This window comes from Nycticebus coucang, chromosome 4, assembly GCF_027406575.1.
Source record: "Nycticebus coucang isolate mNycCou1 chromosome 4, mNycCou1.pri, whole genome shotgun sequence".
NCBI lineage: Eukaryota > Metazoa > Chordata > Mammalia > Primates > Lorisidae > Nycticebus > Nycticebus coucang.
This window is the reverse complement of record NC_069783.1, coordinates 22057492-22075684: the sequence shown is the minus strand read 5'-3', so window position 1 is coordinate 22075684 and position 18193 is coordinate 22057492.

Genomic DNA, 18193 nt, shown 5'->3' with positions numbered 1-18193 from the left:
TTATACCCTTTTATTGTAAAGCCTAACATAGATATGGAAAACTAAAGAAATTGTGGTTTTGGACCATGAATTGTAAATCATTATAAGTAGGCTCAAACACATCTTTATTTATTTATTTATTTTTTCTGTATATATATATTTCTTTTTTTTTTTTTATTGTTGGGGATTCATTGAGGGTACAATAAGCCAGTTACACTGATTACAATTGTTAGGTAAAGTCCCTCTTGCAATCATGTCTTGCCCCCATAAAGTGTGACACACACTAAGGCCCCACCCCCCTCCCTCCATCCCTCTTTCTGCTTCCCCCCCCATAACCTTAATTGTCATTAATTGTCCTCATATCAAGATTGAGTACATAGGATTCATGCTTCTCCATTCTTGTGATGCTTTACTAAGAATAATGTCTTCCACTTCCATCCAGGTTAATACGAAGGATGTAAAGTCTCCATTTTTTTTAATGGCTGAATAGTATTCCATGGTATACATATACCACAGCTTGTTAATCCATTCCTGGGTTGGTGGGCATTTAGGCTGTTTCCACATTTTGGCGATTGTAAATTGAGCTGCAATAAACAGTCTAGTACAAGTGTCCTTATGATAAAAGGATTTCTTTCCTTCTGGGTAGATGCCCAGTAATGGGATTGCAGGATCAAATGGGAGGTCTAGCTTGAGTGCTTTGAGGTTTCTCCATACTTCCTTCCAGAAAGGTTGTACTAGTTTGCAGTCCCACCAGCAGTGTAAAAGTGTTCCCTTCTCTCCACATCCACGCCAGCATATGCAGTTTTGAGATTTTGTGATGTGGGCCATTCTCACTGGGGTTAGATGATATCTCAGGGATGTTTTGATTTGCATTTCTCTAACACATCTTTATTAATCAAAATAGAAATGATGACAATCAACACATTGTTGGTGCCAACAAGAAATAGGTTTGTTTATTCCTGTAGTGGAAAAATTGGTGCTTTGAGATTAGATGGACTCTTGGGAAGCACTTTCCGCATCCTTCTGGTTGTGGAAGCATTTTTCCTGCAAAAAGTTGTAGACATGCTTGAAGAAGTGGTGGTCAGTTGGTGAGAGTTCAAGAGGGGAGTATTGCAGATAAGGCAAAACTTCATAGTCCAATTCACTCAACTTTTATAGCATTGGTTGTGCAATGTGTGGTTGGGTCTTGTGAAGAATTGGGCTCTTTCTATTGACCAATGCTAGCGGCAAGCATTGCATTTTTTGGTGCGTCTCATCGATTTTCTGAGGAGACTTCTCAGATGTGATGGTTTCACAGGGAATTCAGAAAGCTCTAGTGGATTAGACCAGCAGCAGACCACCAAACAGTGGTCAAACCAAAAATCTGTTTTTTGGTGCAAGTTTGGCTTTGGGAAGTACTTTGGAGTTTTCTCTTGGTCCAGCCACTGAGCTGGTCATCACCAGTTTTTGTATGAAATCTACTTTTCCTCTCATGCCACTGTCTTGTCAAGAAATGGTTCGTTGTTGCATAGAATAAGAGAAGATGACGCTTGAAAACGATGATTGCTCTCCTGTTCAGTCAGCTCATGAGGCACCCACTTATGGAGGTTTTTCAATTTTCCAATTTGCTTCAGATGCTGAATGACCATAGTGGTTGACATTGAGTTCTTTGGCACCTTCTCGTGTAGTTGTCAAAGGGTCAGCTTCAATGATTGCTCTCAATTGGTCCTTGTCAACTTCCAATGGCTGGCCACTACCCTCCTCATCCTCAAGGCTCTCGTCTCCTTTGCAAAACTTCTTTTTTTTTTTTTTTTTTTTGGCTTTTGGCCAGGGCTGGGTTTGAACCCACCACCTCCGGCACATGGGACCGGCGCCCCACCCCTTGAGCCACAGGCGCCGCCCCTGCAAAACTTCTTGAACCACCACTGCACTGTATGTTTGTTAGCAGTTCCTGGGCCAAATCTGTTGTTGATGTTGCAAATTGTCTCCAGGGCTTTATGACCCATTTAGAACTTGAATAAGAAAATCACTCAAATTTGCTTTTTGTCTACCATCATTTCCCTAGTCCAAAATAAACAGAAAACGAACAGAAAGTAACAAGTCATTAGCAAAAAACATAAGGTGAGAAATGGACATTAAAATGATGGATAGCATAACCACATTATTAAGAATGTAGTCCAGTACCAAATAGCAGATTTCTTTCTTTCTTTTTTTTTTTTTGAGACAGAGTCTCACTTTGTCGCCCTTGGTAGAGTGCTCTGGCGTCACACAGCTCACAGCAACCTCAAACCCTTGGGCTTAAGCGATTCTCTTGCCTCAGCCTCCCAAGTAGCTGGGACTATAGGCACTCTTCACAACGCCCGGCTATTTTTTTGTTGCAGTTGTCATTGCTGTTTAGTTGGCCTGGGCCGGGTTCGAACCTGCCAGCCTGGGTGTATGTGGCCGGCATCCTACCCACTGAGCTACAGGCGCCACCCCAAATAGCAAATTTCAACAATGCAAAACCACAAATACTTTGGCACAAACCTGACAAAATACAACCGCTACCCAGGTAAAGAACATGACGTATTCTCAGCCAATCCAGAACTTGCTATGTGCTTCGTTCTAATTAATGTATATTCTAAATTTTTAATTATTATGTTGTCCAATATGGTAGCTATTGTTCACTTGAAATGTGGCTAGTCCAAACTAAGATGTGCTATGTGTCATCATGCATACTAATTTTTGAGATTTATTTTAAAAATATGAAACGTCTCAGTGATTTAAAAAAAATTATTTCATATTGAAATAACATTTTGAATGTATTGGATTAAAGTAAATTAGTTAAAAATAATTTCTACCTGGTTCTTTTTACTCTTGATATTGTGGATAGTAGGCTTAAAAATATTATATATGCAATTTCTGTTGGATAGCAATGATCTAGATCAGAATCTGGTTTTATTTCTTGTTTTATTTCTTTATTTAAAAAAAAATTTTTTTTTTTATTTTTGTAGAGACAGAGTTTCACTTTATCACCCTCGGTACGGTGCTGTGGCGTCACACAGCTCACAGCAACCTCCAACTCCTGGGCCTAGGTGACTCTCTTGCCTCAGCCGCTCAAGTAGTAGGGACCACAGGCGCCCACCAAAATGCCCCGCTATTTTTGTGTTGCAGTTTGGCCTGGGCCGGGTACGAACCCACCACCTTCAGGATATGAGGCCGGCGACCTCTCCACTGAGCCATAGGCACTGCCCTATTTATTTTTGCAAGACTACTTAGGAGTCATATAATGTTTGGATTTTCTCCTTTTTGTGATGTTAGGAGTGATTGATTCTCAATGCCTAGATAAATTAATTCATTAGAGCTTGCAAAATGGTGAGTTCTAAAAGTAATCACTCCTTATTCATTCATTAGCAGAAAACTCTACAAAGAGAAACATTTATCTCTTATTTGTCTGGTTATCCAATAGTGCAAGTCCTGTAGGAAAGGTAAGATTAATGCTTGATTCTTTACCTTTATTAACCAGTTTTATTGAATTTAATGAAGTATCTCCCTCTTTCCTTAAGTTTTTAAAGGAATTGTCATACTGTTTTCCATAGCAGCTACATCATTTTGCATTCCCATTAACAAAAATGATGAATTAGTTTTTTGGTATCATTATGGATTCATAGATTTAAACATATTTGGTGTATTTCAATGTATTGATTAAGCTTATTGCTGCAAAAATGGCCCCATTTCTGGCACCTGAGTCCTTTTGACACAACTCTAGTGATCTTTAGCTTTTAATCTGTTTCATCTATAGTGATATTCCTCTTTTGTTCCTGATATTGACAATTTGTATCTTTTCTTTTTCTTTTTTTTTTTTGTAGAGACAGAGTCTCACTGCACCGCCCTCGGGTAGAGTGCCGTGGCGTCACACGGCTCACAGCAACCTCCAACTCTTGGGCTTAGGCGATTCTCTTGCCTCAGCCTCCCAAGCAGCTGGGACCACAGGCGCCCGCCACAACGCCCAGCTATTTTTCTTTTGCAGTTTGGCCGGGGCTGGGTTCGAACCCGCCACCCTCGGCATATGGGGCCGGCGCCCCACTCACTGAGCCACAGGCGCCGCCCCATATCTTTTCTTTTTTTTTTTTTAGGTCAGTTTCTTGTTGTGTTTTTAAAAAAATCATTTTTTTAGTTTCATGATTTTTTTGCATTGTTTCTACAGTTTTCTGATTTCTGCTCTTAAGTTTATTTCCATCTTTCTTTCTTTCTTTTTTTTTTTTTAGACAGGGTCTCACTTTGTCACCCTTGGTAGAGTGCCATGGCGTCATAGCTCAGAGCAACCTCAGACTCTTGGGCTCAAGAGATTCTCCTGCCTCAGCCTCTCTAGTAGCTGGGACTATAGGCACCTGCCACAATGCCCGGCTATTTTTAGAGGTGGGGTACCCCTCTAGCTCTTGCTGGTCTTGAACTCCTGAGCTCAGGCAATCCACCTGCCTCGGCCTCCCAGAGTGCTAGAATTACAGGTGTGAGCCACTGTGCCTGGCCAATTTTAGCTTTCTTTTTTCTTTTTCTTTTTTTTGGAGACAGAGTTTCACTTTGTTGCCCTTAGTTGGGTGCTGTGGCATCATAGCTCACAGCAACCTTTCAGACTCCTGGGCTCAGGCAATTCTCTTGCCTCAGCCTCCCCATGTAGCTGGGATTATAGTGCTGATTACAGTGCCTGGCTATTTTTAGAGACAGGGTCTCACTCTTGCTCAAGCTGGTCTCCAACTCCTGAGCTCAGGCGATCCGCCGCCCACCTCGACCTCCCAGAGTGCTGGGATTACAGGCATGAGCCACCACACCCGGCCTAAATTTATTTCTGTCTGTCTTCTTGCTTTGTGCTTAGATTCTGAAACTGAAAGATTATATTAATTAGATTATTGGTTTGAGGCTTTTCTTCCTTTCTAATTTGAATATTTAATGTTAAAAAAACTTCTAAGCACTGCTTTACCTGGATCTCTCACACATTTTTACCTGTTGTATTTTCATTTTCATTTAGTTCAAAATATTTTCAACTTTCTCTTGAGACTTTCACTTTGCATATTGTTTAATTTTCAAATATTTAGAATTTCCTAGATTTTGTTATTGATTTCCCACTTAGTTCTTTTATAGTCAGAGAATATACTCTGTATGATTTTAATTCATTCAAATTTATTCTAGTTTGTTTTGAGAATACAGTCTATCTTGGTGAATGTTTTATGTACACCTAACCAAAGAATTATTCTGTTGTTGGGTGAAGTGTTCTGTAATTATCAGTTGGATCACAATGATTGCTTATGTTGCTCAGGTCTTCTCTATCCTTGCTGATATATGTTCGTGTGCTTTGGGTTGAAAACAGACCCATGAAACATGGGTAACTCCAAGTGTTGTGATTGCTGGATTATATGGAAAGAATATGTTTTGTTTTGTAAGAAGCTGCCAAACTGTCTTTCAACGTCACCGTACCATTTTGTATTTCCACTAGCAAGGAATGAGGGTTCCCATTGTTCCAGATCCTTATCAGCGTTTGCTGTTGTCTATGTTTTGCATTTTGGCCATTTTATTATAATAGGTGTGCAATGGTGTCTTGGTGTTTTAATTTGCAATTCCCTGATGACATACGATGTTGACATCTTCTACATATTTGCTGTCTGTAGATGGTGAGGTTTCTCTTTAGATCTTTTGCCTATTTTTTAACTGTATTGTTAGTTGAGTTTTTAGAGTTCTTTTATGTTTTGGATATTATTCCTTTATGAGATATGTGTTGAGGTTACAGTTCAGTGACATTCATTACATTCATATTTTTGAGCTATCATTGGCACCATATATCTCCAGAGTACTTTTTATCTTGCAGAACTGAAATTCTGTACCCGTTAAACAGCAGCTCCCCGTTCCATTCCACTATCTGTCCCTGTGAATTTGACCACTCTCATGTAAGGGGAATCACGGAGTATTTGTGCTTTTGTGTCTGGCTTATTTCACTGAGCATAATGTCCTCAACATTCATCCATGTTGTAGCACATGTCAGAATTTCCTTCTTTTTAAAGGTCAAATATTATCCCATTTTATATCCAGTTGACCCTTGAACTACGTGGTTTGGAACTGTACAGGTCCACTTATAGGCATATTTTTTTCTGCCCCTGCCACTCCTAAGACAGCAAGATCAACATGTCCCCCCTCTCCTCCTCAGCTTACTCAACGTGAGGACAACAGGATGGAGACCTTTATGGAATTAGGAATTACCCTATGATCCAGCACTTAATGGATCACCAAAGACAGTTTGGCAGCTTCTTACAAAACAGAACATACTCTTTCCATATAATCCAGCAATCATAACACTTGGAGTTACTCATGTTTCGTGGGTCTGTTTTCAACCCAAAGCACACGAACATATCAACAAGGATGGAGAAGACCTGAGCACTTCCATTTAAGGTGTAGTAGATATATTTGCTCTTCCTTATGATTTTTTTTTTTTCTGTTTTTGGCCGGGGCTGGGTTTGAACCCACCACCTCCAGCATATGGGGCTGGCACCCTACTCCTTTGAGCCACAGGCGCCACCCCCTCCTTATGAATTTTTTAATAACATTTTCTTTATATTACTTTATTGTAAGAATTAGTGTATAATATATAGTGTATAAAACACTTATTTGTTAATCAACTGTTTATGTTATCAGTAAGGGTATCAATCAACCGTATGTTATTGTAGCTAAGTTTGGGGGGAGTTCAAAGTTATACATGGATGTTTGTGCAGCGGTCAGCATCACGAGACCCCATGTTGTTCAAGAATGAACAGTATATACCACATTTTGTTTATCCATTCAGCCTTTGATGGAAACTTGGGTTACTTCTACCTTTTGGCTATTGCAAATAATGATATGACCATGAGTATACAAATATCTTTTTTTACTACCTGTTTTCATTTCTTTTATATATATATGCCCAGAAGTTAAATTGCTGGATCATATGTTAATTCCATTATTAATTTTTTTAAAGAATGACTGTACTGTTTTCTATAGCAGCTGTTTCATTTTACATTCCCACCAAACGGCACACAAGATTCTAATTTCTCTATAACCTCACTGGTACTTAATATTTTTCTAGTTTTTTTTTGTGTGTGCTTTATACAGCAGCCATCCAGTGGGTGTGAGATGTTTACATTTAATGTAATTAGTGGTATGTTTGGATTTAACTCTGCCATTGCATTTTATATTTTTTCTTTGTTTTTTATGCCTATGGATTCTTTGGGATTACTTAGTTTTAAAATTTATCTCTTGGCTTTTTTTTTTTTTTGCTGTTTTTGAATAACTTTTAGGGGTTTCTCTGAGACTTACAATGTACATACCTAATGTTTTATAATGTACCTAAAGTTAGTATTTTCCACTTTAAGTAATATATAGAAATCTCCTAGCCAATATGCTGTAGTTGCCACATGAAATTTCTATACATTGAAATTGAAAGTCCATCAGACAGTGTTGTTTTTTTTATCTTCTAACAAGTCACAAATATTTTTAAGAACTTAAAGGGTAAAACATAATCTGTTATAGTCACACAGATATTCATTGTTTCTGTTGCTCTTCCTTTATTACTTAAGTCCAGGTTTTATTTTGCTTCCACCTAAAGAATATACTTTAACATGTCTTTTGAAGAAGTCTAGGAGTGATAAAATCTTAATTTTCCTTCATCTGAATGTGTCTTTATTTTGCCTTTATTTCCAAAAGGTGTGTTCACTTGCCATAGAAATCTGGGATGACACGTCTCCTCTTTCAGCACTTTAACATGTTATTTTGTGGCCTTCTAATCTCCATGGTTTTTGATGAGAAATCTACAGTCATTTGAATCATGCTTTGTATGTAACATGGAGTTGTTTTTCTCTGGCTGCTCTTAAATATTTTTTTCTATCTTGATTTTCAGCCATCTGATTTTGATGTTTCTAGGCATAGATTTCTTTGTGTTTATCCTGTTTGGGCTGATCTTTGTGTATCTGTAAGTTTATATATTCTACCAATTTTGGGAAGTTTTTAGCCACTTCTTCAAATTCTCTGTGCGCACCAGTATCTTTCTCCTTTCAGGATTTCAGTGTTGTGAACATTATACCTTTCGGTGTTGCCCTGCTTGTCTCTGAGGCTCTGTTCAGTTTTTAAAAATATTTTTCTCCTCTCGTGTTCAAGTTTGATCTTTTAAAGTTTTTGACTATTTCAGCATCCGAGCAATCTTGTGCTTAGCGTTTTTGTGGACTGCTTTTTCTCTTGGGTGTTGTTTAATGTATTGCTGGCTCTTTGTATGTCAAGTAATTTTGAATTATGTCCTGGACATTTCAAATATTATTTATGACATTCTGGGTCCTGTTACAGTCTTTGGAGATCCTTGGCCTTTTTTCTTTTAGCAGTTAGCCAGCCTGGTTTGGTTCAGACCAAAAGTCCTAGACTCCCTCCATGTGGGCTGTGTTCCACTGTGGTTTAGTTTTCAAAGCTTTGCAGTGCTTTCTTACATCCATGTGGCTCCCCGGAGACGTCTAGGGCCTGAGCCCCAGTGCCTGTGAATATGTTATCTTATGTGGTAAAACCGACTTTGCAGATGTAATCAAGGATCTTGAGATGGGGAGATTATTGTGTAGGTTTGTGATTACACTGTAATCGGAAGGGTCCTTAGAGGGGGGAGCCAGAGAATCAGTCAGGAAATGGAGAGTGGGGTGAGGAGTGATAAAAGCTGAGGATGAAGAGTGGGGCCAGGAGACAAGGAATGCAGGTGACTCTGGAAACTGGAAAAGTCGAAGAAATGGATTTTTCCCTGGAGCCTCCAGAAGGAACACAGGTCTGCTGACACCTTGATTTTAGCTCCTAAGACCCTGTATACTTCTGTTCTCCATAACTATAAGCTAATAAATATATTGTCTTAAGACAATAAGTTTGCAGTAACTTTTTACAGCAACCATAGGAGACTAATACAGCTCCCATGTGCACCACTTAGGGGCAAGTTCAAGAGCCTGGTGGTGAACGTCATCGTTCAGATCTCAGAGCCTTTTCACTGATGGTCCTGGTCAGTTCTACACTTGTTCAGTTCAGAATTTTATATAGTACTTTGTTTGTTTGTTTTTTTGAGACAGAACCTGAAGCTGTCGCCCTGGGTAGAGTGCTGTGACATCACAGCTCACAGCAACCTCAAGCTCCTGGGCTCAAGCGATTCTCCTGCCTCCACTTCCCAAGTAGCTGGGACTACAGGCGCCCGCCACAACGCCCGGCTACTTTTTGGTTGCAGCTGTCATTGTTTGGCAGGCCCGGGCTGGATTTGAACCCACCAGCTCAGGTGTATGTGGCTGGCGCCTTAGCCGCTTGAGTCACAGCACTGCGCCTTTATACAGTACTTTAAGGGACCTCTTCCTACAGCTCCTCACTCCCTGTGATTGTCCCTTCACTCTCAGGATTCCAAGAAGCTACTTTCCTGGTGGTCTGACCAGAAAGAGACACGAGAACCTTTGGGGATACTTCTGCAATCGTGGCCACTGTTGCCGTGAGTCGGCTGATGCGTTCTGCGGCTCCCTGGGTTTGAGTCTGGAGAGTCTTAATAGGAGAGGGTTTAAAAGGCAGACCCAGAGAGGTCATCACCACGTGGGTCATTCTTTGACTTTTGATTTTCCTCTTTTATTTTTCAAGGCCCTTTGATAAGTGCTTTATGTTTTCTATCCAGGAGTTATAGTTGTAATCAGTGGAAAGATGTGGTGGTATATGCTGACTCACCTTAACCAGAGCTAGAAATTTCTTTCATTTCTTTGTTACTTAAAAGAAATTCCTATCTTTTCCCTCTTCTATTTATCTTAAGGCATTTTCTGAGTTTTTTCTTTAATTCACTATTGTATTCTATCTAGTTTAGCTTACATTTCTAAAATAAAAGAGTTTTTCCCTTAATTCTTCCTGAGACATTTTACTTCCTTTGTGAGTTTTTCTAATTCTGAGTTTATAGTATCCCTTCATTTCTTATATTATTGTCATCTGCCTTTTTATTTGTGTTGAGATATTAGGTTATAGTTTTCATGTATTTTGTAGGCATGTCTTTTTAGAGTGCCTTTTTTCACCTATGGGGGTAGCCTTCTCCTTTGAAAGTTTTTTCTTGTACTATATTTATATGGGGGCTCCCTCCATCCTTTTGTTACTCATTTTTACATGAAATCATTTATCTTGATCTTTTAGAAGGAAGCCTGAATTTCATGGCTCTAGAGCTCTCTCTTCTGTTATTTTTGTGAAGTGTTTAAAAATATGTCTGCCTTCAATGAATCCCCAACAATAAAAAAAAAGTTCTAAAAAAAAAAAAAATGTCTGCTTGTCTTCTGAAATTGCCTGCCTTTGCTCCCCTCCCTGACTTCTACCTAGACTTATTTTCCTTTGTTTCTTTTGTTCCTGTGCTGTTCAGTTCAGATTCTCTCCCTACTAGTTTTTCCTTAGTCTGGGGCTCTGTCCTGGAAGATTGCTTTGGCCGATTACTTGTGAGGACTCCCAAGGCTCATGCCTGTTCACACCCTTGCTCTCACCTGCGAGCTGGGCGTGTCAGGCCTCTGTCAGTGTCTGGAGCACTCCTGAGAGCACCGGTGGGGCCCAGTTCTTTAGATACCAGTCACTTTCCTCTGCCTGCTTCCTCACACATGGACACCACAGAGGTCTCATAGGTGTGACCGATTTGTTCCTACCTCCTCGGGGTTTGGAGTTCTGCAGCGACTTTGTTTTTTAGTTTTGTTTTAGATGTTGTCCACGGGTCTTTGGATTTTTCATCTTAGTTTCTCTGTTTTTAATGGGCAGTTCTGGAAGACTAAAAAGACTGTGCAGCCACTGTCACCCTCCTCCTCCTCAGGGATTGTGATGAAAAGGTATACTTTTCTGCTAAGAGTAAGGGCTGGGTAGGAAGCGACGGTATAGAACAGTCAGTGATGGAAGTGGGCTAAGGGGTTATCCAAGAAGAGGTCAGAATAAGCGGAGGGCCCAGTAGAGGGTGGAGACAATGAGTTGGTAGTGGCCCCAATCTGTGGGAATGCGGGGTTATTTTCCCTTGCAGCTTTCTCTGCAGATGAAACATCAGAGGAGGCTAATAATCGGATTAAGGCAGGATTGTGGTTTCGTTCTTGCATATCCAGCTGAAGGAGTTGACTGTTAGGAGATTGAGAAAATTTAGGGAAGGAAACCAGGGTGGGGTTGCTGAATTGGGAGACAGCAGACAGGACCAAAAAGCTGAATATCTCTAATAAAACAAAGAACAAGGGCAGTAATAGGAGAGGGCGTGTGCAGATCCCAGATGGAGACTTGGCAGAGATTTCCTGGGTGGATCAGCGACCACAAAAGGTCCTGTGCAAGGTGCAGTTTAATACATTTCATCTCTACCAATTATTAATTGCTCTGAAATTTCCAATTTCTTGATACCATTGTTCTAAAATTGTATATCATCTCAGGAGTTTAAGAGCCACTAAGAAAACCACAGGCGTAAGAACCTCTGGAACTATTTATAATAACACGAATAACCCTAATCATGTGCCTTATGGTTGTCTATGTAGGACATGGAGCTTTTCTAACCTTCTCATTGTGGCAACAAAGTAAAGTTGATTTTGAAAAGAGATAGTATTTCTAAATATTATGAATACTTTGCGTATAGCTTAAGGTTTCTTGGGAAAGTGTTAGGAATTAATTACAAATTTCTATTTTAGCATTTTAATGAGTGCAAAGTATTTTAATAAGACTTTGCAAACAGAACATCCTTTTAGAAAGAAATGTGACAATCTACAAGTAACATTATCTTAATATGTTACTGAAATAAAGGTTATTTGTGGTCAGGAGTCTCAAATTTTTTTCACATATTTAAAGGAAGCATCAGTAAGCTGTCAGCTCTGTAGTTTATCATACTTTAATAAAGAAATGGAACAGATTATGTTTAAAATGGAGCAAAGAAAGGAGTAATTGCCTGTCACACTGTAAAAAAAAATCAGTTTCAGATCTTTGGAATATTTCTTTACATTAATTTCCACATCATTTGAACTTAAATTTATTCACACACACAAAGAAAAAAGCAACCCCACATGCTCAAGATTTTACAGTTAGAATTATATGAAACTTTGTCTCTCCATTAACGTATATTAATCTAAACATAAATATTAAATGCTAGAATTGATGTGAAAAATTTTGAATTTTCTATATAGATGGGACAAGTGATTGATTTCTCTATTCTTTGCTGCAGCTGACTTAAGAAGATTGTCATGTGGTTCAAAATTAACAAGGTACAGAATGTCTAAGAGTCTTTTCCAGAAATTCATTTTTGCACCTATCATTGGATATGCGGGTTGGGCATTTTAGTTTATGTGTAGTTATTGTAGGTGTGTTTGAGTTTTTCCAATTAAAAAAAATTACAGCATGAGTAGAGACAATTTTTGGGACTTAGACAATTCTTATGAAACATTTTGCTGACTTCAAAGAATACTGATCTTATTTCTTCTACTATCATAGAAAAATATATGTTTTTCTTAAGAAATATTTTGGGAATTCTAAATTAGAATTTGCTTCTGAGTCTTCTACAAAATTATCTTTACTTCCTTTTGTGCTTCTTTCAAAGACGAGGGGTAGAATGTATTGGTCTCAGAATTCCATGTGACTATTTTCACTTGTATTATAACTTAAAAGAGATGAAAAATCGGGGGTGGGGGTTTGGGGCCAAATATTATACGTTGGGGAAACTCTGCCTCCCGTATTTACTTTAGTCAAGTTAGAATGAAGGTTAGCCTATTTTTGACTCTGAGAAATGTGTAGTAAGGAAACCTATTTAACCTTGCTAAATGCTAAAACCCAGCATTTCTCAAATTTATTTAATCTCAAAACCTTGTATATGACTATTCCTAGTAGCATTATTCATAATAGCAAAACATGGAAATAATCCAAATGTTCAAGATGTGATGAATGTACACATAAGATGTATCTACTTTGGATACATTCATGGATGTATCCATATGATAGAGTATGGGGTCCTGGAAAGTTTGTAGTATTGATACATGCTGTCACATGGATGAACCTTGAGCGCGCCATGCTAAGTAAAAGAAGCTAGAAACAGAAGACCACGTGTTGTACGATTCCATTTATATGAAATGCCCTTAACAGGAAACCCAGAGAGACAGAAAGTAGACTCGTGGTTGCCAGGGCCTGGGCGGTTGGGGGAATGGGCAGTGGCTGCTGATAGCAGAGATTTCTTTGGAGGCTGATGAAGATGTCTCGTGATTGGTGATGGTTGCTCAACTCTACTACTGAAACCCACCAAATTTGTCACTTTCAAAGGGTAAAGCTTATGGTAAGTGAATTATATGTCAAAAAAGTTACTATTAAAGAAATAAGTATAAAAGGGGGGCTGTAGCAACAATTAAGGCAAGACATGATTAAGCGTTAAAATAAGGTGTGGTGATGAAAAGAGACTGGAGAATTTAGGCAGCGAGTTGAAGACTGGTGACTGAAACCTGAAGGACATGGGGCTGATGTGTCCTCTAGGACACAGGTTTGCACGTGAACTGGCTGGCTTCATCAGGAGTGAAGGTAGGCTGCATATAGTACGTGAAAACGCTTGAACAAACACTATGACTTCTTTAGTCATCTGCAGACAATAGGGATGGCTGAAGCAGCGTACAAAGTCGTGGTCTTGTTTGTACTTTGTCATAACTCAAAACATTGTTGTTGTTTTTCTGAGACCTCAAACTCTTGGGCTTAAGCAATTCTCTTGCTTCAGCCTCCCAGTAGCTGGGACTACAGGCTCCTGCCATGATGCCCTGGCTATTTTGTTTTTTAGAGATAGGGCCGCACGCTTGCTCAGGCTTGCTAATAGGGTTGGGGTAGTCTGGCTGTCAGTCACTGTGCACCAGGGCAAGGAGCCCTTTGGAAGCAGATGGAGAGGCAGCCGAGATCGGGTCTCACTGACTAGCATTCTACTCAGAGGAAAATGCTCTCCTCCTCCTCCTAGGAGGAGAGACAACCAGATGACCTGCCACATGTTACACAGTGGGCGACAGAGCACATGGATTGCATGTCGGGGAAGGTGAACACACATTTTTTGATTCCTATTTTTTTGTAAAGAAGGCTGCAGGCTTCCTCTTTACATCTGCCTGCGACAGCACATTTCAGCCTTGGTTTTGCCATTGTGTGGAAAAGGCAGGCTTCTTGGAGCTGGGTCCTTATTTTACTGTCTGCTCCCTGACCCAGGTGGAAGACCCGTGAACCTTCTCCATCCTTGGGTGCCAGGGCTGTTCCCTTTGGGGCTGAGGATGGTGCACTCAGTGCTAAGGCTGTCCTCCCCTCTCCTCTGCTCTTCCAGCCTGGGCACTTGGTCAACAGGAATATAAGGAACTGCTGGGAGTTCATGATGGAGGGAAGCCTCTCAGAAGGAGGCAGTGAGGCAGCAGTGGGTGGGCTGACACCTTAGTGGACTCTCCTTATCCCAGACCCAAGTTTTCTGTTTAAAATCAAAGCCCTCTGTGTGTTGCTGAGACTCTCAACAGGCATTTAAAAAACTGCTTCCAAAGACGACTGTTTCTGACAGACAGCTGAATGTCTATCACATTCAGAGGTGTCTGTTTCCTTATTACAGATTTTTGAGGTAGCTGAGAGAAGAGGAAGGCGCTTTAAAACCTCCAGGCAGCCCTGGAGAAGCTGTACAATGTAGCACTCACTCTGGAGTCCCACTGTGAGGTGCTGTAGACCTACTCTCTGCTTAATGTCTTAGAGTCTTGTGGGCTCTCCTGGGCCATGGGAATAGCCATCCTTTGCAGGGTTGCTCTAGGGATTAAATCCGATAATGTACGTAGAGCTTTTGGGACATGGCATAGCTATTAGTTATCACTGGGCCAGTCACTTTTCTGAGATTGTTTCCTTATGTTTTTTAAATTTCAGAATATTATGGGGGTATAAATGTTTTAGTTACATGAATTGTTTTTGTATAGTTTGAGTCAAAATTGTAAGTGTGCCCCTCATGCAGGTAGTGTGTTTTGTATCCATGTTTCCTTCTTTTTTTATTTTGAGACAGAGCCTCAAGCTATTGCCCTGGGTAGAATGCCATGGCATCATAGTTCACAGCAACTTTCAACTCCTGGGCTTAAGCGATTCTCTTGCCTCAGCCTCCCAAGTAGCTGGAGCCACAGGCACCTGCCACAACACCTGGCTATTTTTTTTATTGTAGTTGTCATTGCTGTTTGGCAGGCCCGGGCTGGATTCGAACCTGCCAGCTCTGGTGCATGTGGCTGGTGCCTTAGCCTCTTGAGTTACAGGTGCCCAGCCATGTTTCGTCTTTCTAAGGAGTGGAGACGAGGACCTATACCTTTTAGGGCAGTTGGAAGGATAAAATGAGATAATGTATGCAATTGTGTTATATAAATATATTATTAAGGTTTAATTAGGGAAGACATTCACAAGGCTCTTGGTGACCCATCCCGGAGTTTTAACACTAATACATGGTGACCTACTTTTTTATTTGTAATTATCTTTGTTACTTTATTTTGAACCTTTTCTAACTTCTCCATTGCTTATGGTACCCAATAGGAAATGATCACAGAAGAGAATTTCTCAGACTAAAATACAGGGGAAAGATTGGTCACTGTCCCTTACTCCCCATTAAAAAGATATATATATATATATATGTTTGTGTGTCTTTTTAAATTCTTTTATATATGTGTATGTATATGTGTGTGTGTGTATATATATATTTTAAAATAAGAATTTTGAGAAGAGATAAGAAAAATTGCTCACAATTCCATCAGTACAATTAATAGTCTTTTTATGGCTATAAGTCTAGTCATTTTTAATATATGTATCTTAAATATCTTTAGATGTACATCTTATATATCTTTACATACATGTGTTACCCACAATCATATACAAATATGAATCTTTTCCCCCCTCATAGTTGTTTTCCATATTGCTATATGCCTTTAGTACCTATCTCGTAGAGTTGTGAAGATTTTTTTTTTTTGGAGACAGAGTCTCACTTTGTCACCCTTGGTAGAGTGCTGTGGCGTCACAGATCACAGCAACCTCCAACTCCTGGGCTTTAGGTGATTCTCTTTCCTCAGCCTCCTGACTAGCTGGGACTATTGGCGCCCACCACAACACCCAGCTATTTTTGTTGTTGTTGTTGCAGTTTGGCCGGGGCTGGGTTTGAACCCGCCACCCTTGGTATATGGGGTCGATGCCCTACTCACTGAGCCACAGGCGCCGCCTATAGAGTTGTGAAGATTTAATACTTTAAGTGCTTAGCGTAGAGTCTGGCATTTTGTTAGGGTCAATACACAAGAGCTAGTTATTATTGCAGTTATCCGGCAGTATGTGCAAGGGATTGGTTCTGGGACTGCCTTGGATACCAAAATCTGTGGTTGCTCAAGCCCCTAGAATGGGGGTTATAGCATTTGCAAATAACCTCTGCACATCCTCCTGTATACTTTAAATCATCTCTAGATTACTTGTAATATCCAATATAACATAAGGCTGTGTTAATGGTTGTTATACTCTTTCTAAAAAAATTCGTATATGTTGTTTTTTCCCATAGTTTTTCAACCATGATTGGTCAAATCTGTGTATGAAGAGCCTGCAGATATGAAGAGCCAACTCTGTGCGACTTTTTCCATAGTTTTTATTATTTTCTCATGGATGTCCAGACATGGATTTACTGGATCTTTGGCTGTTCATATGTGGCCTTTCTGAAAAGGGCCGTTTCAGTTTAAAACACCCTTGGCACTGCTTGGGAGTCTCACTGCTCCTCGTCCGTACTTGGAGCCCCCTCTCCCCTTTCTTTCATGTTGGAGGAGCTAATTTAGTAGGTAAAAGATGTTACCTCACTATGTCGATTTTCACTATTTAATAACTACCGATGTTGAATTTTTGTTGTTGTGAATTTGCTAGCAACATTTCCTCCTTGTTGGGTCTGTTTAAGACCTGTTCTATTTAACTGTTGGAATCCGTGTTTTTTACAGTTCCATGGGTTCTTTTTTAATAAAGATATTAATCCTTTGTCACGGGCCACAGATACTTTTCCTGACTGCTCTCTTTTTATACATGCACACAATGTGACTTGTCTTCTGTTTGCGGCTGTCACGGTGACTTTCCCCCCTATCCACGTCAGGTTTGATGTTGGACCTTGACGCTCCCCACGGTTGTGTTGGCTTCTAACATAGTGAACACATATGCCTTCGATGGCAAAATGTCTGAAAGACACAGACTCTTCACAGCCCCAGAGAATGTTTCCCGTGATTTAGAGAAATGAGACAGACACAAAAGGAAGCAGCAAAACTGTTGCTTGGTTTTTATCCCAGGTTGTGATTTTAGCTCCTCCCTCCGCTCCTCTGGGGTGTGTATGGTCCCCTCAAAGACCTCAGCCAAGTTCTCTGAAGACCCCCCTCTCTCACCTGTCCAAACCATCCTCTTCTGATTGTTTTCTTGCAATGAGATACGAGGTCTTGATGAGATTTGGGGATTAAGGGTGTGAGGTTCTTCACCCGGAAGACAGTGCTGGGAGATCTACCTTTGCTACTCATCTGTCAGATCTAAACTTCTGGGGCGGCGCCTGTGGCTCAAGGAGTAGGGCGCCGGTCCCATATGCCGGAGGTAGTGGGTTCAAACCCAGCCCCAGCCAAAAAAAAAGAGATTCTCTAGGGCAGTGCCTGTGGCTCAAGGAGTAGGGCGCCGGTCCCATATGCCGGAGGTGGCGGATTCAAACCTATCCCCAGCCAAAAACCACAAAAAAAAAAAAAAAAATCTAAACTTCTTTCCCCACCAGAGGGTGAGCAAGCCCATCCCACACCTTCCCCTGGGAGTCTGTGAGAGTCCTTAGCACAGCAAAGGAGGCCCTGGGACAGGCTAGAGAACAGCCTTAGATGGGGCTGAAGGAGGCTGGGAGACCACCCAAACTGGACTTGGGAAGGAAACCAAACCTTGTTCTTCCTGGAGGAAGTGTCCTGTGTCTCTTCTAGGTCATTGATGACAGCTTTTTAGTCCTGGCACAGTGCTGAAAATACCAGTGGGAAGATAACTTGGAAGCTTTCAGCTGCATGAGTGTAATGAGAAGAACACTTAAACTAAAGGAAGAGCCTCGGAGTGAATCCTGGTGTGTCTGCAATCCCTGTCAACTTTGACCTTCAGTTGTCCTTCAGTCTTGGCTTTCCTTTCCGCTCTGTACATTCCCTTGCTAAGAAGCCCAGTCCTTTCTAATCACCCCAATCTGCATTCCAGTCTGTAGGAGAACCAAGACACCTAACCT